The sequence below is a fragment of the Neomonachus schauinslandi genome, chromosome 7 (genome assembly GCF_002201575.2).
Source record: "Neomonachus schauinslandi chromosome 7, ASM220157v2, whole genome shotgun sequence".
Lineage (NCBI taxonomy): Eukaryota > Metazoa > Chordata > Mammalia > Carnivora > Phocidae > Neomonachus > Neomonachus schauinslandi.
This window is the reverse complement of record NC_058409.1, coordinates 69,689,635-69,714,510: the sequence shown is the minus strand read 5'-3', so window position 1 is coordinate 69,714,510 and position 24,876 is coordinate 69,689,635. Positions and strand designations below refer to the sequence as shown.

The 24,876-nt window shown below is 36.2% G+C and overlaps 1 protein-coding gene across 2 annotated transcripts in view; it reads left to right on the top strand.

Moving 5' to 3' along the window:
• The first annotated feature begins 933 nt into the window (after nt 1-933).
• FAM172A (family with sequence similarity 172 member A) overlaps nt 934-24,876 on the top strand; it is a 406,595-nt gene continuing 382,652 nt past the window's right edge. Inside the window, exon 1 of one of the 2 annotated variants that reach the window (XM_021701780.2) lies at nt 934-1,088. The gene's annotated coding sequence lies outside the window, so the exon portion shown is untranslated. The remainder of the gene's footprint in view (nt 1,089-24,876) is intronic. The other variant, XM_021701773.2, reaches the window with a different exon arrangement.

The following is a 24,876-nucleotide window of genomic DNA, read 5'->3' as shown; positions in this document are numbered from 1 at the left end:
AGCCTACTTCTCCCTTTCCCTCTGCCTGCTGCTCCCCCTGCTTCTGCGCTGTCAAATAAATAAATAAAATCTTTAAAAAAAACCCAGGAGGAATCAAGCAAAGGAGAATCAAAAGAGCACCATGATTTCACAAAAGTCAAATGAAAAATGTGTATCAAGTAAAAGATGCAATTAACTGTGTCAAATGCTGCTGAATGGTTAAGATGAAGATTAAGAGTTGCCCCTTGGATTTCTGATTGTTTAAATGCCCGGATATTGACACACAAACTCTCCTTTTATTCTAACATTTCAACTACCTAAGAGGTCTCACATTCAAGTGCGTATAAGAATTAAAGATCTCGACTTTATTTTTAGCATTATGTATTCTGTACTTTGTAGGCCATTTAAAGGATTTTCCTGAGAAATTTTTACTACCAGGAATTTTCCCATAAAGGCTGCGTTTCCAAAACTGTTTCTCATTCATCCCACTAGTACTCAGGAAATAGGAAAAGAGCAGGGTCAGGGAGCCAAACCTTAATTTCTTACTTTATAAGTCATAATTTTGAAGTAAATTTAATCTTCCAAATCTAGAAGTTTCGACCCTCTGTCTTTTCTGGAGCGGAATGGAGTGGGTAAAGATGAATAAAACATGAGTGGGAGAGTGGGCAATGGCTGCATGGACAGTCTCACAACTACTTTTTTATTTTCTCTTGGAGAACGAGGCTGCAAGGTGGCCCTGTCCTCAAGGCTACTCAGGAAGCGGGGTCTCCCACTTTAGAAAAAAAGGGTGAAGGAAAAGGCGAGCAAGGCCAGGGGGAAATAACAGGACAACTCTTACCTCCCACAAGCCTTTCCCAGCCCACTTAGCTCCACAGGAACCAACCTAGCGACCACGCTCCGCCCATTTCCGGATTGTCGCAGCCGTCGTCGCATGCGCAATGACGTCTCAGTCGCCTGCGGACCCCGGAAGTGCAGCTCGAACTTGGTCGGGGCGCGGATCCCGAGAGGGAAAGTCATAACAACCGCACGAGGGAGTTCGTCTGGCGAGCTGGAAGGCCACGCCTCCTCCCGCCTCCCCCCGCAGCCCTGTAGCTGGGGGCAGAGCTCAGGTAGGACCTGCGTTTGCGGGGATATGAGCTCCGGGGGCAGGCCCGGGCGGAAATCAGAGGAAGGGGCTGGCCTGGTTGGTCTCGGGCGGGGATTGTTGGCCCCGGGGCCGCAGGCTTTCCACAGATCACGCTGCGTGCCTTGCGCACAGGTGTACCCAATTTAGGGACCCCGCCGAAGGGCAGGTTCCACCTGCCATTTTCACTTATGAGGCGGGGCAGAACACGTGCGTTCCCTGGTTGACTGTCCTTACAAGTGAACATGTGGAGTTCGGTGAGCCCTAGAGACCATAGAGTAATGGGCCCTCGTATGCTTTCTCAGGAGGGACGGTATTTATTGTTCGATTAAACATTTTTTCTACAAAAATTATAATCAATGGCTGAAGCTTTACCAGATGCCATTTACTGCAGACAGAAAATTAAAGTGCAGTTATAAAATTCTCTCAAAACTTGTAACATGTATGTATGGGCGCTGGTGGGACATTTGACTGGAATGGATTTTTAAACTTTTGACTTTGAAATAAAGTTACCTATATATTGGAAACACTCTTTTCTCTCCCTCATCCAGAGATTTAACATATTCTTCTCATGCTCCAGAGTGTGTATCTCTTGGGCCAAGAAATTGGTTACTTAATTTTTGTCTGTATTTATTAACAATTAGTGTTCTTGCATTTGTGTATTTCCCTACCTCTGAGAAGTTGTAGAGGGAAAATCCTGTGGTTTTTAGACTAGCAAGTGCCTTGTAATGTTCATCAAAGCAGATGCACTGTGATGTTTATTATGCAATACATGGTATCTTTTTGTTTTAAAGCAGTGTTAGAGGTAAATTCTTTATACTTATACTTTATTCCATATTGTCAGGGGCGGATATACTGTATTCACTTAGGTATTTAGAAACAGAGAGCAAGCACTGTTTGAAGTGCCTAATTAAGGTATTATTGTCAGTGCTGGTACCAGGTTTCTATCTGACTTCTTAAACTAGGTGCTCCTCCCACTTTAATCATTCCCATTCTGGATGGCTTTGAGGCAGTGGCTGGTGGCTGTTCCAAGGCTTGTAGATGGTAGAATAGTACCAAGACCAAAAGGAAAATATGATTTTATGCTGTGAGCATCACATCTGTTTATTCATTTAACAAATATTTATTGGTCACCCTCGATGTGCCAGGTGGAGTTCTAGGTGATGGGGGTACATAGTGAACAAAATAGACAAAGTCCTTTGGCGCGAGCCAAGCTACTCATGCTGTTTGACAAAGTCCAAGTATGGGGGATGATCCTGAAAATAGGAGACTCCACAGCTGGCTCCTGCTATTCTCTTTCATTTTGTTTATGGCAATCTTTATAATTGTGGGAATATTTCTGGGCTGGCTCCTGCTATTCTTTTTCATTTTATTTATGGCCATCTTTATTAATTGTGGGACTATTTCTGGGGTTTCATGATAAAGTGACTACTCACCTTAGTTACGCCTATCTAAGCAATCATAATGAAACTAATTCCACGAAGAATTAGTTTCTATAGAACAAAATAACAAAACGGTCACGCTCTGTCTAGCACCTTTCTCTTTGCGTATTGTTTTTTAGTTTTAGCGAAAGCCAATAAGCAGAAATCAATAAAGGTCATGTTAATCATTACAAAGGAAAAATGAAAGAAGGCTATGGCTGTAATCCAGAAAATGATCTAAGATTTGGAAAGACAAAAATATCCTAACATATAAATAAAGTTCCTCCGAGACTGTCAGGAGGAGATGCTTGCAACCTGACCTTGTGTCTGTGTCTCCTCATTCGCCGACGCCGTCCTTTCCTAGGAGAGACCCACCCCGGCTGGAGCTGGACTCCGGCAGTCCTTGTGCTCCTGGAATTTACATTGTAGTGGATGGAGAAAAGAATTAACAAGTAAACGTGTATACCAGGTAGTGATAAAATCTATGAAGAAAAATAAAGCTCTTTATGCGGAGAGAGAATTACAGAGGATACTATTTTATATAGGATTGTCAAGCTTAGCCTCTCTGATAAGGGAACATATGAGTAGACATCTGAATAAAATGAGAGAGTGAACTCTGCAGGTATGAGGGAGATGGGTGTATTAGGATAGCAAAACGTGGTGAGGCAAGAGTATGTTTGGTATATCCGAGAATAGCAATGATGTAGGCATGGAGGCATTAGGGTTTAAAAATCTCGAAAATGAGTATTTATTCAGTGGTTTGGTGTGTGCATGAGAGATCTTACTTATCGACAGACTATTTTTTTCAACTTTCCCAGACAGCTCTATGAGGACAATCTGAAGTCCTTAGATATTTAGAGATGTTTCCATGCTCTTCATTGGCACTAATGAAGTTAAGCACCATTTACTCAGTTGATACATTACTTGTGCTGTCTTAGATAAGGTTTGCACAGTAGCCATGGATAGCTAAATAGCAAGTACTTTTCTACCCTATTGTAAACTTTACTTTTCATTCATCTTTTTTACTGTGGTAAAATATACATAACATAAAATTTACCATTTTAAACATTTTTAACTGTGTATATGAGTGGTATTAAGTACACTCACCCTGTTATGCAATCATCACTGTCATCCATCTCCAGAACTTTTCATCTTCCTCAACTGAAAATCCATACCCTTTAAACATTAACTCTCTGTTCCCCCCTCCCTTTAGCCTCTCACAACCTTTTACTTTCTGTTTCTGAATTTCCTGACTCTACTCAAGGTAACTCATATGAATGGAATCGTACAATATTTATCCTTTTGTGACTGGCTTATTTCACTTAACATTATATTTTCGAGGTTCACCCATGTTGTATCGTGTTTTCTTTATAAGGTTGATATTCCATTTTATGTGTATACCACATTGTTTTTTAAATCATTTTGACCATAGATGCTTGTGTTGCTTTCATCTTTTGTCTATTGTGAATAAGGGTTGCTCTGAACAGGGGTGTGCAAATATCTGTTTGAGTTTCTGCTTTCATGTCTTTTGGCTATATACCCAGAATTGGATCAAATGTCAATTCTGTATTTAATTTTTTAGGAATCACCTTACTATTACCCACAGTGGTTGTACTGTTTTACGTTCGTACCAGCAATGAGCAGGGGTTGCAATTTCTCTACATCTTCAAAAATACTTTTTCACATCTTTGCCAAACACATTCTCTCTCTCTCTTTTTTTTTTTTTTTTGATAATAGTTATCCTAATGGGTATGAAGTAGTATCTCCTATGGTTTTGATTTTCCTAACGATTGGAGGTGTTAAACATCTTTTCATATGCTTTGGGGCCATCTGTATATCTTCTTTGGAGTGCTATTCATTTATTTTAAGATTGATTTTAATAGAAATTTTTGGATTTTTTTTTTTTTTTTTTTTTTTGGTGAATCGTCTAAAGGTTAAGGCAGCCCCACTATGTTTCCTTTGGAATTTTTAACCCTAAAATACTATAATTGTAAAAATTTCAATTATCTATAGACAAGTATCTATAGTAACTCCAGACTTAGAAATAAAAAAGACCATAAAGCATCTTTAATAACAATGAATGAACCTTTGAGTATCAGATTGTGATAAAAACAGTTCAGAAAAGCCAAGGATCATTCTGACCTGCTTTGATTTTTTTTTCTTTTAATTAGAAGGAAAGGAGTATATTGATTGGCTGACTGTGTCTATGAAGTCGATCTCTTTTTTCTGGGACTTGGAAGCCTGGAAACAAACAGAAGAGACAAAAATGGTGAAACAGGGTCACCTGGGTGGCTCAGTCAGTTAAGCGTCTGACTCTTGATTTTGGCTCAGGTCATGATCTCAGGGTTGTGAGATCGAGTTCCGCATCCAGCTGTGTGCTGGGCATGTAGCCCACTTAAGATTCTCTTTCTCCCTCTGTTCTTCCCCCTCCCTTAAAAAATGGTGAAACAGAAAAAAGAAGTATTGGATAGCAGTATAGCAATGGGATGTGGGTAGGTGGGGAGTGGCAAAGGACATCAGTAACAGTGATGGACAATAAGCAGCAGAACTGGCAGCAGAGGAGATAAGTTTCAGCAACCAAGGTGACAAACTAATACAGCTCCACAGATTGGAATGGGATGGGGGATGAGGTGAGAGAGAACAAATCACCAGCGACATCTCAACATATGGTTCTGAAGTCAGCCATTTGGCCTTGAGTAGTTCAGTAAGACCTACTGTGTATCAGTGCAATGTGTCTGTCAGTTCATCTGGCTCAGTAGTCAATGTTTGGAAGGTGTGCAGTGTGTACAGTCCTGCAGGAGTAAGCTAAGTTTTTCAGACAATGTATCACATTATTTCCATCCATAGAATAATGAGGTTTACTTAAGTAATATAATGAGTAATTGTGTAATTTAATAGTGTTCAGCATTGTTAAAAAAGGTGGGTTTTTTTTTTTTTTTGGATTATTTTTATGAGAAGGAAAGGAATTTTTTTTGTCCAGAATAGCTAATGGTCTAGTAGTTCAAGGTAACACCTTTTTTTTTCCTTTTTTTTTTTTTAACTAATGAATGACTTTGTACACTATCATTGTCTAGAAAATACTCTTGGGGTACTACATTTAGCTAACTATTTCAGTTATAAAGCTCAGTTAAGCCAATTAATTTAAAGTAATGAATGAAAAATTGTACCACAATTTTGCTCATCACTCTTTGGCAAATTAAAATTGATTAATTTGGTACAGATGAGATGGCAGATGACTCACTTGCTCAAGGTTTCACAGCTAAGTTAAAGACAAGGCAGAGACAGCAGTACTGTGCTGCTTTCTCAGATATTGTATTGTTGTCTCCTTTTTGGGGTAATAGTTCATTTTTGCAGTATAGATAATGTAGATAATTTTGCTGTAGAGAAAAATATCACTGTGAAGACACATTGAAGCAAAGCATTTATTTTATGTTTCCATTTTTATATAGCAGATAGGATATTTATTTTAAGCATAGTCTAGATTGATAATGTACTCAGGGTTGATTTGTTTGGAGGTTGGAGAGATGCTAATAAGACTAAGATTTTGGATTTGGGCCCTTGTAAGGCCCTCTACGAGCTCATTACAGAAATGATCATAACTAATACCCAACAGTGTAACTATTAACTGTTGTAGGGTGTGGCTGATATTCTTATCCCCTGCTAATCACATTTCCCTCATACGCCTTTTGGCATCAGAAAGTAGCAAAAATGATACTATATGTGGCTAAACACACTACTTCTATTTAAAAAAACAATTCAGAGTTAATATTAAGGTAATGAAGGAGTGTTAAGTGATACCCTTTTCAGGTATAAAGCATAGCTTGGTTTTGTGTGCCTTGTTTAGAATATGGACAGGCTAGAATTATAACCAAAATTACAACTCAAAGTAAGGCATTTTTAAAAAGTTAAAAGTTTGATTGAGATAGTGACATACTCTCTTGATTTGAATTACCCATTCTTCATGGTATCATCATTTTTGTGTATATTATGGAAATTATTATAGTACTAACTCAAGTTGTTTGGAAATTAATCATCTTGATTCATTTGCTTTTACACTCTCTAATGTTGGAGTATTTATCTTAGGCTTGGTTTTGGAAAATACTTTTGACCTGATTCCACTTTCTGGGAAATTATTATTCTGTAGGATCACTGGAGTCTTATTTTTATTACTGATACATCTGTTTTTGCCCTGGAAGTTATTGAGCTATATGGGAGAAATTCGAGATAATTATACCCTCTATAATACTGCACCGAGCAGAGTTTGCAAATTGGAGATCTCCAGGCTAAATGGACCTGCACAATCTTTGATGTTGTAAAATTAGTTTTCAGCTAATTTAAGTAAATATCTAGGTTTTTTGTTTCCCCTGAGAAATAGAAAGTTCCAGTCACGCTGGGTCTTCATTCTGTGAAGCAACAGTGGGGTAAATTGCAACTCGCTTGAAATGAGCTATGTGTTTTCCAGTTTGTTGCAGGCTTTACATTCATACAGTGTAAGCTTATGCTTTATAGGACTCACTGCCTGTATTGACTGTTAACTTTCTGGTGTCTATAGACATTTAAATTTTTGATTCCTGAATTATATAGACTTTAAATGGGTAATTGTTTGTCTTTGCCTTTCTATGGCTATATTGCACCCTTTCACTTTTATTTTCTTGATACCTCCAGTGATTGGGGTGCGGCATTCAGCGTAGACTCACTCTTAGAGTGACAGCTTATGCTGTAAAATAGATTTTTTTAAATTCCAGTGTGCTGAAGTAACCTCCCCTAAGCTGCTGTCAAGGCTGTAGTAGGGTCTTTCCTATAGGTTGGATTATGGCCAGAATTTTAAACCGGTTGGCTCTAGGTTTGGATCCAACAAAAATTGGATTTACTAGAGACCATTTTGCACCTTTTTTTTTTTTTGCCAGCATGAAAGCATTTTTTATTTGTACACTGTTCTTTTAGAATTTTTCCTACTTTTTTCTAGGTTACTAATATGATGAATCAATTTGTGCTGATGTATTTGACAGACAATTGTGATTAGAATATTATTGTTTATAGGTAGTATTTTGTTATTTTGGATCAGTGTGAGTGATTATAATGGTGGAAATTTTATCTGCATTAGGAATACTACAAGTACTTTTAAAAAACTAGACATTTCAGTTTTATCATTGAAAACAAACTATTGAAAACAAGCTTATTTATTCTGAATATTTCCTTCAGTAGGAAGCATGCATAATTAGTTTTATCCAAACAAGCATATGTGTTTGTGTTTTTAACTGTTCTAATTAAAAATGTAAGGTTTCTCTCTTTCTTTCTCAATGAAGAAAGACTTTCAGCCAGATCAACCGTTAATTCTGAAAATATTAAGCTATGTAAGCTAATTTTTTAAGTCCAAAGACAGTAAAAGAAAACATTCTTGTTTTGGTAAATCTAAAGGAAGCTCCTTCCTTACATAGGAGATAAATTATTGCTGAATTGGAAAATCAGGCAATTCAGGGATGATAATGAATGAATCTGGGAGCTTTAGTGGTGTTCCCTAGTTCACTTGGGGTTTAACTACATGTCGTCTGTACCTATGTAACAAATGATCCCAAAGTTTAGCAGCTTAAAATGAAAAATATTTATTATTTCACACAGTCTCTTAGAGTCAGTAATTTAGGGTCAGCTTAGGCGTGGTTCTGATTTAGGATTTCTCATGAGGTTGTAGTTACAGTGTCAACTAGGGTTTCAGTCATCTGTAGTTTGACTGGGTCTGTAAGATCCACTTCCAAGCTCACTCCTGTGGCTGTTGGCAGGAAGCTTCTCTTAAGTACCAGTTGGGCCTCTCCATAGGGCTGGTCACAACATGGCTTCCCAAGAGCGAGTGATCTGATAGAATGAGAGAGCACCCAAGATGGAAGCCACAATGTTATAATTTCTCAGGTGTGATACTATCACTTCTCCTTTTTAGTATTGGTCATACAAGTCAACTCCGGCATTGTGTGGGAGGAGACTACATGAAGATGTGAATAACAGGAGGTGGGAAGTTGGCTGCCACTGTCTGCCCTCCATCCTCCAGGGGTTCATGTTCTTCCCACATGCAGAGTTCACCCAGTGCTTCCGAAGGCCTAACATGTCTCATTCTGTTACTATATCATCTTAAAGTGCAGAATTTCATCATCTAAATCAGGTCCGGGCTTAGATGTGGTTACTTGGGTGTTTTTCTTCAAGCACAGCTCTTTGAGTACCATCCTGCTCCATCTGCCTCTCCCCACCTGCAATACCGAACATACAATGGGGGACAGGTATAGGATAACTGCTATAGATAGTTTTGTTCTAAAAGGGGAAAAATGGAAGATGCAAAGGTGTCCCTAGTTCATAGCAATTCTGAGATCCAGATGGGCACATACTGGAAGTTTCTTGATTAGATCTCAAGCCTGGGAATAATTCTTTATGATTCTTCACCTTGCCTTCTGTGCTTTTTCTTGTACCTCTGTCTTTTCTCATGAAACATAGCAGATGTTTCTAAGGTGAGTTTTTTTTCAGCTTGCTTTCTGTCAGTGGAATTTTGGGGTCCCAAAAGTCTTTCTTCATTTAAGATATATTAAATCTTTTATATATTAAATAAAAAGATTAGTCTTTTATAAATCTTGTGGATGTTACGTGAATTCTATTGAGATGTATTCCTTTGAGCAAAAATCACACACACTTTTTTTTGAGATAAATCCTTGTATACATTGGGCTTCTAGTAACAAGGCTGAGGGATAATGCCCTTAATTTTGTAGAAGCTTTATTGTTTGAGCTTTATTGTAATGTCTTTCAAGGGCCTTTTGGCTGACTGACTAATAGTCTGAGGCACCACCTTTAATATTTTTGAAGTTGTAATGAAAGAGTTTTCAGTCATACCCTCAGCCTCATTGTTGAATGATGTTTTCCTGGTAGTGCCCTGGATTTTTTCTTTGCTCAGAAAACATTTCTTAATTTTAGCATCATTTGCCTAATTTTCTTTTAATATATTTTGTTTTTTAGAACAGTTCTAGGTTCACAGCAGAATTGAGTAGAAAGTTAAGAGATGTCCCATATAGCTCCTGCCCCTACACTTGCACAGCTTCTCCTGTCAGCGTTCCACATCAGAGTGGTGTATTTGTTATAACTGATTAACCTATGTTGACATATCATTATCATCCAAAATCCATAGTTTATACATTAGGGTTCAGTTGTGGTGTTATGCATTCTGTAGGTTCAGGCAAATGTGTAATGACATATATCCACAATCATAGTATTGTAGAGAATAATTTCACTGCACTAAAAATAGTTTCACTACCTCGTTTATCCCTCCTTTCCCCAACCCCTGCCAACCACTAAACTTCTGATTGTGTCTATAGTTTTGTCTTTTCCAAAGTGTCCTAGAGTCAGAATCATATAGTATGTAGATATCCTTTTCGGATTGGCTTTTTTCACTTAGTAATAGGCATTTAAAATTCCTCCCCTATATTTTCATGGTTCTATTTATTTATTTATTTATTTATTTATTTATTTTATTTTTTATTTTTTAAAGATTTTATATATTTATTTGACAGACAGAGAGAGAGAGTGAGAGCAGGAACACAAGCAGGGGGAGTGGGAGTGGGAGAGGGAGAAGCAGGCTTCCTGCCAAGCAGGGAGCCCGATGTGGGACTCGATCCCAGGACCCTGGGATCATGACCTGAGCCGAAGGCAGACGCTTAACGACTGAGCCACCCAGGTGCCCTGATTTTTTTTTTAAAGTGCTTAGTAATCCATCGTATGGATGTACCACAGTTGATTTATTCATTAAGCTACTGAAGGACATCTTGGTTGTTTCTAAATTTGGCAGTAGTGAATAAAGCTGCTATAAACATCTGTGTGCAGGTGTTTGTGTGGACAGAAGTTTTCAGCTCATTTGGGTAAATACCAAGGAGTATGATTCCTGTATTGTATGGTGAGAGTATGTTTAATTTTGTAACAGACTGCCATATTAGCTTCCAGCATGGCTGTGCCATTTTGCATTCTCACCAGCAGTTCCTGTTGCTCTATATCCTTGCCAGCATTTCCTGTTGTCAGGCATATAGGAATTTGTTCATTCTAATAGGTATGTAGCAGTTATCCCGTTGTTTTAATTTGTAATTCGTAATGACATATGATTTTTAGGATCTTTTCGTATGCTTGTTTGCCATCTGTATATCTTTGGTGAAGCATCTATTCAGGCCTTTGGCCCAGTTTTCTTATTGTTGCGTTTTAAGAGTTCTTTGTATATTTTAGATAAGATACCTTTATTAGATAAGTCTTTTGCAAATATTTTCTCTCAGTTTGTGGCTTGGCTTTTCACTTACTTGACAGTATCTTTTGTAGAGTAAGTCTTTTTTTTTTTTCGCTACCTGAGCCGAAGGCAGACGCTTAACCATCTGAGCCACCCAGGCGCCCCTGTAGAGTAAGTCTTATCTTCTTTTTGTTTAACAGCCCTTTCATTATTTTCTCTCTCACTTCTCAAGTTTTACTATAAGCAGTAAAATGAACCAGGTGGCACATTCAGCACTCTGGTTGGAACTCTCCTTAGCTAGATCAGCCATTTCGTTAGTTGTATTTTCTTCTTTCTGTATAACTCCATGGGACAGTGTTGCTAAAGTGTCTGCCACTACTTAACCCGTATCTCCCTTCCTCAAATTTCCAATAACGTTTGCTTTTTTGCAAGTCCTTGCCATAGATTTATCAAAGCTCATGGGGTTTTTATAAACGGGTTCTTCAGGGTGTTTAGGCTTTCTCTAACACCCTTCTCAGAGCCCCCTACCTGGTTCCAACGCCCCTCTCACATTTTAAGTTTTCAGTATGGCTGTACTCCACTTTCAGGTACCAAAATTTGTATCTTTTGCTGCCCTAAAAGAAACCCTCATGCTATATATTTATAATTCTAAGCTTTCTTTAAAACAGATCATGTGGGTGATTGAATTACAGCACAATCTGAATTTGCAACCTTGAGGAAAGGGTTGGGTCCTTATATGGGTACCTTTGGGCAAATTCTGATGAAGCTAGGAACCTTGGATCTCTCAATTATGTTGAACCTCCTTTGCCGGTAGAAGCAGCCCTTCTACTCCTTCTTAGGAGGTCTGTCTCCCCTGGCCTAAAGACCCTGTAATATCCCTTAAAGTAATTGTCTGCAATGGACTGCCGATCTTCTTGTCTTATTTTTGCCACCTTTCATTTCTTTTAGACCTATAATCAGACTTGAGTCCACAAAGGCCCCGGGGTGGGGGGTGAGGCATAAAATTTGAAACAGGAAGAAGTGTGAGAAACACCAAGATAATTTGATATTTTTTGTCATTTTGTTTCTACAGAAATCAGAGGAACATATATGGGAATGGATTCTCAGAGTGTGGAATCAGGTTAAAGGAATATTGGATCAGGCAGTAGTAGTGATGGTGGTGGTGCAGCTGCTGGTAGATACAATGTCAGGGAATCCTGTAAGGATTATACTATCATGAGGATACTCACAGCAGTTCACTTAGGAAATGAGAAATGATTGGGACCTAAATGAAGACAACATTTAGGAAAGAAGGAACTGATGCTCTCTGCTTCTCTCATATATTATGCATACTTTTTTAGCACTAACAGTTTAATTATTTAGTGTCCTCTCTCACTAGGCCAAGCTTTTCAAGTATTAGGACCACTTATCTTTACAACAGCATGAGAAACAGCAAACATTATATGCTGTACATTATTGTAAGCACCTAACATACATTAATTCTTTTGATCCCCACATCTGTTCTTTAAGTACTAATATTAAATACATTTTTTTAGATGTGGTAACAATGTTGAGGATCCTTAAGAACCCTCAGGTTTGATGATTTCCTGGAAAAACTCCCAGAACTCAGGAAAATGTTATATTCATGGTTTCGGTTTATTATAGTGAAAAGATACAGATTAAAATCAGCAAGGAGAAAAAGCACGTAGGGCAGGAGTCCAGGAGACACAAAGTACTAGATCCACTTGTCATCTTTCAAGTCATATGGAAAGTGCTTAATCTCCCAGACAATGTGTGACAAGTGTAAAGTCTTAACCAACCAGGAAGGCTCCCCTGAGCCTTGGAGTCTTGGGTTTTGTTTTTTATTTTATTTTTTTCTTTTAGGGGTTGGGGTTGTCAGTCACCTAGGCATGGATTGCCCCCATAATTGACAACTACTCAGTTTCCAGCCCCCACAGAGATCAAACTGATAAAGCTTGCTGCAGGACTCAGGTGGATAAAAGCATGCACTCACCATAAGTCACATGGTTAGAATAAACTATATGGCATGGCCCATGGCTTCAAGTATACAAAGACACTCTTATCAGGCATGATATTCCAAGGCCATACTGGTTATATCCCAGAAGCCAGTCAAGGGACAGTCCTTTCCTTAGAAGATACAGGGTTTGAACACCTTAAGCCTGATGTTAACCTTTTACTGGACAGCTGAGGTTAAGTAACTTGCCCTTGGAAATACATAGAATAGATGACTGAGTACAATTTAAACAGAGGCATTCCAGCTCTAGTATCAGTTGTTTTAACCACATACTCTACCGCCTTTTGGCATCTCTTCTGTCAAACACAAAATCTGTTATGTTTAAGCAGTTAATAAATTTTCATTAAGTGAATGAATGAAAAGATAGTAGGAAACTGTAGGCTGGTTCTGCTGATTTAATAAAGGTTATTGATGTTAGAACTTTTTTAATCTTTGTGAAATACCACATGTCTGTATCTACTCCCAAGCCCTCTACATCTATAGCAGTTATTAGATGCTCACTGAAGATCAGCTTAAGTTTCTTTTTGCCCTCTTCATGTGTGTAAATACCGCTCAGTTGCCTGGAGTAGTAAGATTAGAAATCTAATTATTTCCAGCGTATTAATAAAGTATATGACTGCTTGAAATTTCAATATTTAGAGCTATTTTTTGGTTTGTAGTTTTATGAATTCCTTAATAGCTGTTATAATTACACTCAAATCTAAATACTTGTGATGTTTAAGTTATTTTTGTATTCATGTGTATTTGCTGATCTCTCTTGGAATAAATAATAAGGTTTGACTGTAATGTCATAAAATAATCCCTTCTCTAGTAGTTTATACATTTTCATATTTTTTCTACCCATATATCATTTTCCATAGTATGAGTACTACCCTAATATGCAAACATTTTAGAAAAAGAGAATAAATCATACCAATTACCATTTTAACATTTAAAAGTCTCCTTACTTTTATCTGTTAAAACCTCATTAAGATATAACTGAAAATAAACTTTGTATGTTTAAAGTTTATAATTTGGTGTGTTTTAGGACACATCCATGAAACTATCCGCACAATCAAAATAATGAATATGTCTATCACCTTCAAATGTTTTTTCATGTCATTTTTCAGTGGTCATTTGTATATTTCTTTTAAATCTTTTGCCTGCTTTTCTTTTGACGTCTATTAAATTTAATTTTTAAATGTCATTATGGTTAACATACAGTGTTATATGGTTTCAGGTGAACAGTATAGTGATTGAACAGTCAGTGCTCCTTAAGATAGGTGTACTCTTTTTTTTTTTTTTTAAAGATTTTATTTATTTATTTGACAGAGAGAGACACAGCGAGAGAGAGAGCACAAGCAGGGGGAGTGGGAGAGGGAGAAGCAGGACTCCCGCGGAGCAGGGAGCCCGATGCGGGGCTCGATCCCAGGACCCTGGGATCATGACCTGAGCTGAAGGCAGACGCTCAACAACTGAGCCACCCAGGCGCCCCAAGATAGGTGTACTCTTAATCCCCTTCACTTATTTCACCCATCCCCCCTGCCCACCTCTCCTCTGGTAACCATCTGTTTGTTCTCTATAGTTAAGAGTATGTGTTTTGGTCTGTCTTTATCTTACATATATACACACACACAAATGTTCTTTATTCATTCATATATCGATGGACACGGATTGTTTCCATAATTTGTCTATTGTAAATAATGCTGCCATAAACATAAACGTGCATATATCCTTTCGAATTATTGTCTTTATATTTTTTGGTAAATACCCAGTAGTGTGATTACTGGATCATAGGGTAGTTCTATTTTTTTTTTTTTTAAAGAGGGAGAGGCGGGGGAGGGGCAGAGGGAGAGAGAGAGGAAGAGAGAGAATCTTAAGCAGGCTCCATGCCCAGCACAGAGCCTAACGTGGAGCTCGATCTCATGACCCTGAGATCATGACCTGAACTGAAAGCAAGAGTCAGACGCTTAACTGATTGAGCCACCCAGGCGCCCTGTTCTGTTTTTAATTTTTTGGGGAACCTCCATACAGTTTTCCACAGTTGCTGCACCAGTTTGTGTTCCCACCAACAGTGAATGAGGGTTCCTTTCTCTCCAATCCTTGATAACATTTGTTTCTTACGTTTCTAATTTTAGCCATTCTGACAGGTGTGAAGTGATATCTCATTATAATTTTGATTTGCATTTCCTTGTTGATGAATGATGTTGAGCATCTTTTCATGTGTCTGTTGGCCATATGGATGTCTTCTTTGGAGAAATGTCTGTTCAGGTCTTCTGCCCATTTTTTATTTGGATTATTTGTTTTTTGGGTGTTGAATTGTATAAATTCTTGATATATTTTGGATACTAATCCTTTATAGGATATGTCATTTGCAGTATCTTCTCCCATTCAGTAGGTTGTATTTTGGTTTTGCTGATTGTTTCCTTTGCTGAGCAAAAGCTTTTTATTTTGATGTATTCCTGGTAGTTTGTTTTTGCTTTTATTTCCCTTGCCTCAAGACACATATCTAGAAAGGTGTAGCTGTGTCCAATGTCAGATATATTACTGCCTGTATTCTCTTCTAGGATTTTTATGCTTTCAGGTCTCACATTTAGGTCCTTAATCCATTTTGAGTTTATTTTTGTGTATGGTATAAGAAAATGGTCCAGTTTCATTCTTTTGCACGTAGCTGTCCAGTTTTCCCAACACCATTTGTTGAAGAGACTCTTTTTTCCATTGCTTCTTCTGGCCTCCATTGTTGAAAGTTAATTGATCATATAATTATGGGTTTATTTCTGGGCTTTCTATTCTTCTGTTCCATTGATCTATGTCTCTGTTTTTGTGCCAGGACCATACTGTTTTGATTGCTATAGTTTTGTAGTATAATTGAAATCTGGAATTGTGATACGTCCAGCTTTGTTTTCTTTTTTCAGGATTCTGTTGGCTATTCAAGGTCTTTTGTGGTTTCATACAAATTTTAGGATTGTTTGTTCTAGTTCTGTGAAAAATTCTGTTGGTATTTTGATAGGGATTGCATTATATCTGTAGATTGCTTTGGGTAGTATGGCTTTTAACAATATTTGTTCTTCCAGTCCCTGAGCATGGAATATCTTTTTTTTTTATATCATTTTTTTTTTTAGATTTTGCTTTGAACTTTTTATTTATTTATTTATTTAATTCTTATGTTAATCCCCATACATTACATCATTAGTTTTAGATGAAGTGTTCCATGATTCATTGTTTGTGCATAACACCCACTGTTCCATGCAGAACGTGCCGTCTTTAATACCCATCATCAGGCTAACCCATCCTCCTACCCCCCTCCCCTCTAGAACCCTTAGTTTGTTTTTCAGAGTCCATCATCTCTCATGGTTCGTCTCCCCCTCCGATTTCCACCCCTTCATTCTTCCCCTCCTGCTATCTTCTTCTTTTTTTTTTTCTTAACATATATTGCATTATTTGTTTCAGAGGTACAGATCTGAGATTCAACAGTCTTGCACAATTCACAGCGCTTACCAGAGCACATACCCTCCCCAGTGTCTATCACCCGGTCACCCCATCCCTCCCACCCCACCCCCCACTCCAGCAACCCTCAGTTTGTTTCCTGAGATTAAGAATTCCTCATATCAGTGAGATCATATGATACATGTCTTTCTCTGTTTGACTTATTTCACTCAACATAATACCCTCCAGTTCCATCCACGTCGTTGCAAATGGCAAGATCTCATTCCTTTTGATGGCTGCATAATATTCCATTGTATATATATACCACATCTTCTTTATCCAGTCATCTGTCGATGGACATCTTGGCTCTTTCCACAGTTTGGCTATTGTGGACATTGTGAGCATGGAATATCTTACCATATCTTTGTGTTGTCTTGAGTTACTTTCATCATTGTTGTATAGTTTTCAGAGTACAGGTTTTTCACCTCCTAGGTTAAGTTTATTCCCAGTTATTTTATTCTTTTTGGTGCAATTATAAATGGGATTGTTTTCTTAATTTCTCTTTCTGCTGCTTCATTATTAGTATATAGAAGGGTAATAGATTTCTGTACATTGCTTTTGTATCCTGTGACTTTACAGAATTCATTTATCAGTTCTAGTAGTTTTTAGGTGGAGTCTTTAGGGTTTTTCTATATATAGTATCATGTCATCTGCAAATAGTGGAAGTTTTACTTATTCCTTGCCAGTGTGAATGCCTTTTATTCCTTTTTGTCGTCTAATTGCTGTGGCTAGACTTCCAGTACTATGTTGAATAAAAGTGGTGAGAGAGGACATCCTTATCTTGTTCCTGACCTTAGGGAAATGCTCTTAGTTTTTCTGCATTGAGTATAATGTTCGCAGTGGGTTTTCATATATATGGCCTTTATTATGTTGAGGTCTATTTTCTCTAAACCTACTTTGTTGAGGGTTTTTATCACACATAGATGTTGTACTTTGTCATATGCTTTTTCTGCATCTGTTGAAATGATCATAGGGTTTTTATCCTTTCTCTTATTGATATGATGTATCATGTTGACTGATTCAGGAATATTTGAACCACCAGTGAATCCCGGGAATAAATCCCCCTTGATTGTGGTGAACTGTTTTTTTTAACGTATAGTTGGATTTGGTTTGCTAATATTTTGTTGAGGATTTTTACCTTATGTTCATCAGAGATATTGGCCTGTAGTTTTTTTGTTTGTTTTTGTTTCGTCTTGTTTTGTTGTGTGTTCATCTGGTTTTAGTATCACAGAAATACTGGCCCCCATAGAATGAATTTGGAAGTTTTTCTTCCTCTTCTATTTTTTAGAATAGTTTGAGAAGAAGAGGTAATATGTTTGGTAGAATTCACCTGTATAGCTGTCTTGGTCTGGACTTTTGTTTTGACTTCTTTTAAATTGGGTTATTATTATTATTCAGTTGTAAGAGTTCTTTCCATAATTTGTATACAAGTCTTTTTTTCTGATATGTCTTTTTCAAATATTTTCTTCCAGTTTGTGGCTTCTTTTTCATTTTCTTAATGTTATTTTTTAGAGGGCAAATGTTTTTTAATTTTAATGAGACACAACTTACCAATTTTTTTCTTTTATGTTTCGTGGGTTTTTTGTTGTTGTTCTTACAACTAAGAAACTTTTGCCTACTCTAAGGTTGCAAAGATTTTCTCCTGTGTTTTCTTCCAAATTTTTATAGTTTTAGGTATTATATCCAGGTCTGTGATCTATTTTGAGTTACTCTTTATGTATCATGTGAGATAGGAGTTGGTTTTTATCTTTTTCCATACAGATATTCAATTGAATCAGCATTATTTATTGAAGACTTTCCTTCTGTTTAATAGCCTTACACTTTTGTTGGAAATCAACTGACTTTATATGTGTTTGTCTATTTTTAGACTCTTTTCGGTTTCTTTGATGTATATATCTATCTTTTTTTCTCAGTACCAAACTGTTTTGATTACTATAGCTTTGTGGTAATTTTTAAAATTAGTTAGGGTACTTCTTCCACTTCATTGGGCTATGAAATTACTTTGGTTATTCTAGGTCTTCTGCATTTCTGTATGAATTTTAGAATTAACTTTCCAATATCTACAAAATAGCCTCCAGTGATCTGATTGGGATTATGTTGGATTTATAAATAAATTTGGGGGGGAACATTGTCTTAAAAATAGTGAGTTTTCTTATCCTGAAAGTGGTATTTCTTTCCATTTATTCAGATCTTCATTTTTTTTTTCCCCAACAGTGATTTTTAATGTAACATTCTTGGATCTCTTCTTTTAGCTTTATTTTTAGTAATTTATGTTTTTGGCACCACTGAAGTGATTTTTTCCCCATATTTTCTGATTGTTCTTGATATGTATGTACCTGTATTCATATGAATATAGTTGAATTTTAGATGTACATTGGCTTTGTATTCTCTGACCTTGTTAAATTTGTTAACAGTAGTAGTTTTGTAGTTTCTCGGAGATTTTCCATGTTAACAGTCACATAAAATGCAATTAAAGATAGTTTTAGTTCTTTCTTCCAATCTCTGTGCCTCCTCCCCCCCCCCCCATTGTACTGAATAGTGACTTAAGCATTTGATGTGTAGGTAGGCAGATTATTAGTGTATCTAGAGCTCACTCTATAATAAACTTATGAACCAAGCCAGTCAAATACTACATTTTATTTACCATATCCACATTTACTTCTCTCCATTCACATAATGGTAAATGTGGGTATTTATAAATTAATGGGCAAAGGCAATCAAATGCTGCATTTTATATACCCTATCCACATGTATTTCTTTTAGTACAGTTAATGGTGAAAGTGGGTATTCCTGCCTTGTTCCTGATCTCAGGGAGAAAGAACTTAGTTTTTCAACATTTTTGATTCTGTACTCACTACTCAGTGCTTTTGCAGTCATACTCTTGTCTACCCTGATAATTTGTCTTCTCTCAGGGACAACACTCCTCTGATTTAGAGAACTTTCAGATGTTACCTTCTTTTGACACCAAGTATGATTGGAAAAGTAACTGCCTATGTGGTATTTAGAGTTTGCTATACATCATTAAAATTAAAATGGAGAATTTAGATGTGGATAGGGTGCATATGTTATTTGATTGATTTTGTTCAGTAATTATATAGTGAACTTCGGAAAACATTGATAATCTGTCTGCCCGACATATAATGCCTAAAAGATCACAGATTCCTGAAATGAACCAGAGGGTTTCACATTCTAACTTGTAGTTATTAACTATTAGTACTCCATTCCTGCAACTGCCTTTTTCATACTGCTTTTGAATTTTAGGTAGAGATGCTTAGGGTGTGGAAGGAACACCATCCTCAGTTTTTCACTACTATTAGTCTATGATTTTTCTACTCTCTTCCATTTACCTGGCATTGTGAAACCAAGTGCCTGGAATGGAAAATCAGAGTTGAAATGTCAGAATTTGTTACACTCAAATGTTTATATATGGTTCACGTGGTTTGAAATCCTGTGGTTCTTCCTTTTCCCTTTTATGAGCCAGTTTGCCAATATCTGTCACATATCCTGTATACGTAAAACAGCTAAGGTTGTTTACATGTTGACCTAATGGGAAAAGTTGCAGTGATATTTGAGAGGGATGTCTTTTTTCTCTTCTACTATTTGCCATCTTCATTGAGAAAGTTCTCATTTGATCATTCTTGTACTTTGATTGAGTCATATAACTGTTAAAAGATAATAAATATTTTACATTTTCCATGCAGCTCTGTTTATGCATCCCTAAACTTTACTGGTCTACTATGAATTTCAGAAGATTTTGAAATCCTAAAATTAGTCTTAAACTTAGGAAAAGATAGAAAGGTCTGCCTATGCATCAACTCAATAATGAAGTGATACTGTGTTTTCTTATGGCTATTATTTTTTAGAGTGTATTGCTTCCTTCTGAATGAGACCCTGATTACAAGTATTATGTAAACCCTATGTTTCTATATGGCTATTGTCCCTACTGTGTATTGTTTCTTTCTGAATAAGACCTTGACTGTAAACATTATCTAAATCCTACCATATCTTCTAATAGTATCAATTTTTATTATTTCAGTAATTAATCTAAATTAGCTACTAGGCCTCATTTGAAAGAGTATCATTTAGTATTACTTGTTTACTAAATTATATAAATACAGTTTCAAAAATGAAGTAAGGACTCATTTTTGCATTAGTTATCCTTACTTTCTCCATTTTGGGGGGGATGTAATCTGCTTCTATGGGCTTTGATTATTTTGCAAACAAGCGCTATTTAAGACATTTATGAGCCCATTATAGGTAAGAAATGCCAAGATGAGAAAGGCACAGTGCTTACCCTCTGAGAGGTGATATGACTTGTATGTAGATGACTGTAATATAAAATGCAAAGAGCTAAATTTCATGAGGTATTTATGAGAGTACAGTATTTGAAGAAAGTATTTCAGGAATAGTAATTAGTGAATGAGAGATGTTTCAGAGTAGAAGAAATATTTCATGTCTTAAAATTTAAACTTTATTTTTAATTAAGCAGTGAATGTTATTTTGAAAGATATGGAAAAAAAATCTGAGCAAAACCAAGTAACACATTGTAGTAAAGATTACTCTAAAAATAAGAAAAGGTTTCTTCTTTAGAGAGTCTTAGACTATAAACATTAAAATGTGTTTCTCTCAGAGCCCGGCCACCTTTTGTTTTCTCAAAGTGTTGGCCTAATAGCAGCTGCAGCACAATTTTTAAAGCAATAGTCACTTATGTTTGTTGTAGTTAATTTCAACCTTTCAATGCATATTTACCTATAGAATTATAGATCTAGTGGTTATCTTATTTATTAAGTGTCTGACTGCTTAAGACTTGTTTTGAATTTCTGCAGAACATTTGGATGAGGTGGTTTTGTCTATGCTTTACATTCTGTAATAACAAAACTTTGGTTTGTTTTTTTTTGTTGGTAAGTGAATACTTCAGGCATTTTTCCATATATATTTCCATATGTATTTTTCCATATATTTTCTATCCAGTTTTAAAGACATGTCAGTATTAGGAAGATCTAAATATTAAAACATATAAATTAAGGGCCAGTTACTCCATAAAATTAAAAAAATTTTTTTCCTTTTTACAGAAGTCCTAAAATAGTGAGTGTCCCTGTACCTTTAAAATATAAACAAAATTACAGTATTTTAGAAACATATCTTTGATATAGTATGTAGCTTTGTTAAATTTTTCTTTTGCACAAGTGTCTGAGTTAATATCATTTCCTTATTTTTGTTGTTGCCAGTTTTTTTTTAAATCCATTTTCTTGGTTTAGGTGCACGCTATTCACTTGAATACTTTGTCGGATGAATTTCTATGCCCCTCCAATGAATTTATTTCAGAGTTTAATCTGCACTTCATTTCTTTTTCTTCTGAATGTTTTTTTTTGTTTTTAAGATATTTTATTTATTTATTTGACAGAGATATAGTGAGAGAGGGAACACAAGTGGGGGGAGTGGGACAGGGAGAAGCAAGCTTCTCACTGAGCAGGGAGCCTGATGTGGGACCTGATCCCAGGACCCTGGGATCATGACCTGAGCCAAAGGCAGATGCTTAACTACTGAGCCACCCAGGCGCTCCTCTTCTGAATGGTTCTTATTCAGAATTGACAGTTTTGTTGACTCATTGATTAAATCGCAGTAGGATTCTTGAGTTTAAGAAGTCAACTCCAAAATATTGATTGTATAAGGAATCATTGTAAATGGGAAGGGATGTTGTTATATTTAGAATTGTTCAGGACTTTATACAAGCCTGGTGTCTATTGTATGGTATTTAACCACTATTAAAATAGAAACGGGGATTGTGAAAGAGCTAGCTTCTATGCCCTTCCAGTTCTGTGATTTATGTTTTGAATCTTTATTTAAACTTGCTTTAAATAATATTTCTTTTAGTGATCTGTAAATGGCCAGCACTGGAGGCTCGAAGTGTGAGTATGTGTATGCATGTTTGTGTTTCTCTGTGTGTAAAGCCAGGTTTACATCAACAAATATTAAAATATATGAATATTTTTATTAGAAACTAAACGAAGCCCTTCAACTACATGAAGAACAATGCCACAAGTCAGATTTCAGGTAGGGACTAAGTAATACCTGAGGTGTTAGAGCAAAATTTGTGGACAGTATTTCAAATGAATAAAATATAAGCTTATTTAAAAGCAGATATAGGTCTTTAAGTATATAGTTTGACCAAACATTAGTACTAATTCTTTGTTAGTCTAGGCAGCTTTATAATTTTCTTACTGCTAATTTGTGCACCAATAAAAGATGGTAGAATCAACATCTGTTTTTCAGTGAAAGGAAGTTTAACTCTCATGCAGCAAAAGCAGTGTTTTCAGCATTTGTCATTTAAACAAATAGAAATGAATTTAACAAAATGTTATGTTCAGACAAAGCACCAGTTAAAATATTTTATGCTTGTTTTATTCTTATTCTAACATCAAGTCCTCCCTCCAGTGGCTGCTGTTACAGCATTTTCGTTTTTCACCTTATTTTGGAAAACAAGGAAAGATTACTGTTTTTTTCTCAGAATTAAAGCCCATTTTTGTGTCATGTTGAAAAACTGGCAGATGATACTCTGGGAAATAGTCTTTTGTGACTAGAGCCTATCCGTTAGTAGTCAAGGGGACAGATTATTCTTAATTGAATTCTTAGTCCTCATCTTTCATTTTCCAGTTGCTTATAACTGCCCTTTACGCCAGCATTAAAAAATTTTAATCACTTGTATATTCTCAAAGGCAAATTTTACTAGTTATACTTATTAGAGGCAATATACCAAACAATGAACAAAAGCATAAATGAGAATTGATATTTTCAGAAATGCATAACGTTGTTGGATGTTATTTTTAATAGAAGTTTTAAAAAATATTTACAGTTTATTTTTTTAAATAGCTGGTACCAAAGCTTTTGAGGAAATCAGTTTTTATTCAGAATATTAGTTCCATTTCAAAACAGGGAACGAATCAATTGGATTTTAGTGATAGCTTATTTGATTGATATATAACTGCTCTGAAGTTTACTCAATACCTGTTTATTCTTTTGCCTTATGACTGCTTCTACTAGGATTTATTCACCAGCAGAACACCCAAATTTCTGACTAATTAGATGAGACTGGACTCTCAACATTACAATTAGAGGAAAATGCACCAAAGAGCAAATTATAGAAGGCAGCACTACTAAAATTAGTTATATTCTTTTTTTTAATGCTTTTCTTTATCATTTATATAAAAATATATTATTGATAAATTAAAAAAATATATGCAGCTAGGGCCTATGTGTGATTGTGTGTATATTATATACTGATTCACAAGTGGCTACCCTATATGTAATGCTTATGCAGGTTATAAACATAATGATATAATGAACAGCTGTAAATTCACTCAATCCAAGAATCAAAGCACTGTCAATAACTAAAATTGACTTATGTGTCTCTCCCCATCTCATGCCCTTCCCACTTTCCAGAGAGAAACACTGTTCTGAATTTTGTGTTTTTCTCTTGATTTTTTTTTTTTTTACTAAACTGTGATACCTGTAAATTGTTTTAGTTTAGTTTGTTTTTGAGCTCTGTATAAATAGTATTATATTGTATGTAGTTTTCTGAGACTTAGTTGTTAACTCATTATTTGAAAATTTGGAAACTTATACATATTTTTGAGTGTGGCTCTGGTTTATTCACTTTCACTACTATATAGTGTTCATCTCTATTAATATATTACAGTAGATTTGCCCTCCTATAATTGGAGAACAGCCCTTTCCAGTTTTGGTTGCCAGACTCTAAGATGGTCCCCAGTGATTTTTTCTTCTTGATATCCATGCCTTTGTGTAGACCCTTCCTGCATTGAAAAGGGTTGCCCTCTGTGCCAGTTTAGTGTCAAGGAAGTGATGATGAGACTTTGGCAGCTTTCCCCTTGCTCTTGTGGCTCTCTCTCAGAAGTCATGTCATGGTGATCCTCAAGCAGACCTCTGAAGAAGCCCATGTGGGAGATAATGAGGCTTCTAACAACAAAACTGGTATCAATAATTTATCTGTGTGAGTGAGTCACCTCTAGCTCTAGCCAGGTCTTCAGATGATTGCAGACCTGGCCAATATATCTTAACTGCAACCTCATGAGTCAGATTCAGAACCTTCCAGCTGGGCTGCTCTGAAATTTGTGATCTACAGAAACCATGAGAGATTATGATAAGTGTTTATTATTTTTGGCAACTACATTTTGAGGTAATTTGTTATGCACTTATAGATAATGAATAAACTGGCTTTTGTGAAGACATGAATATTTTGTGAACATTTACACACCTGTCTCCTGATGTGCATGTACAAGACCAAGTAATGAACAAAGATAGGAGATTGTTGGGTTAAGATGATAAGAATGTTTAATTTGGTAATCTCATGCCAATTTTTCTAAAGTTTTTACCCTAATTTATATTTTATGGTTTTTTTTAATGGTGGTTGAAATTTTTTTAAGTTTGTATGTTTGTTTGTTTGTGTATGTAGTCTCTACACCCAGTGTGAAACTTGAACTTACAAACCCAAGATCAAGACTCACATGCTCTTCTGACTGAGCCAGCCAGATGCCCCTACTAATTTATATTTTGATCAGCAGTGTGAATAAGAATCTTCCTCAAACTCCATTCTTTTTAACTTTTGGTATTGCCAGGT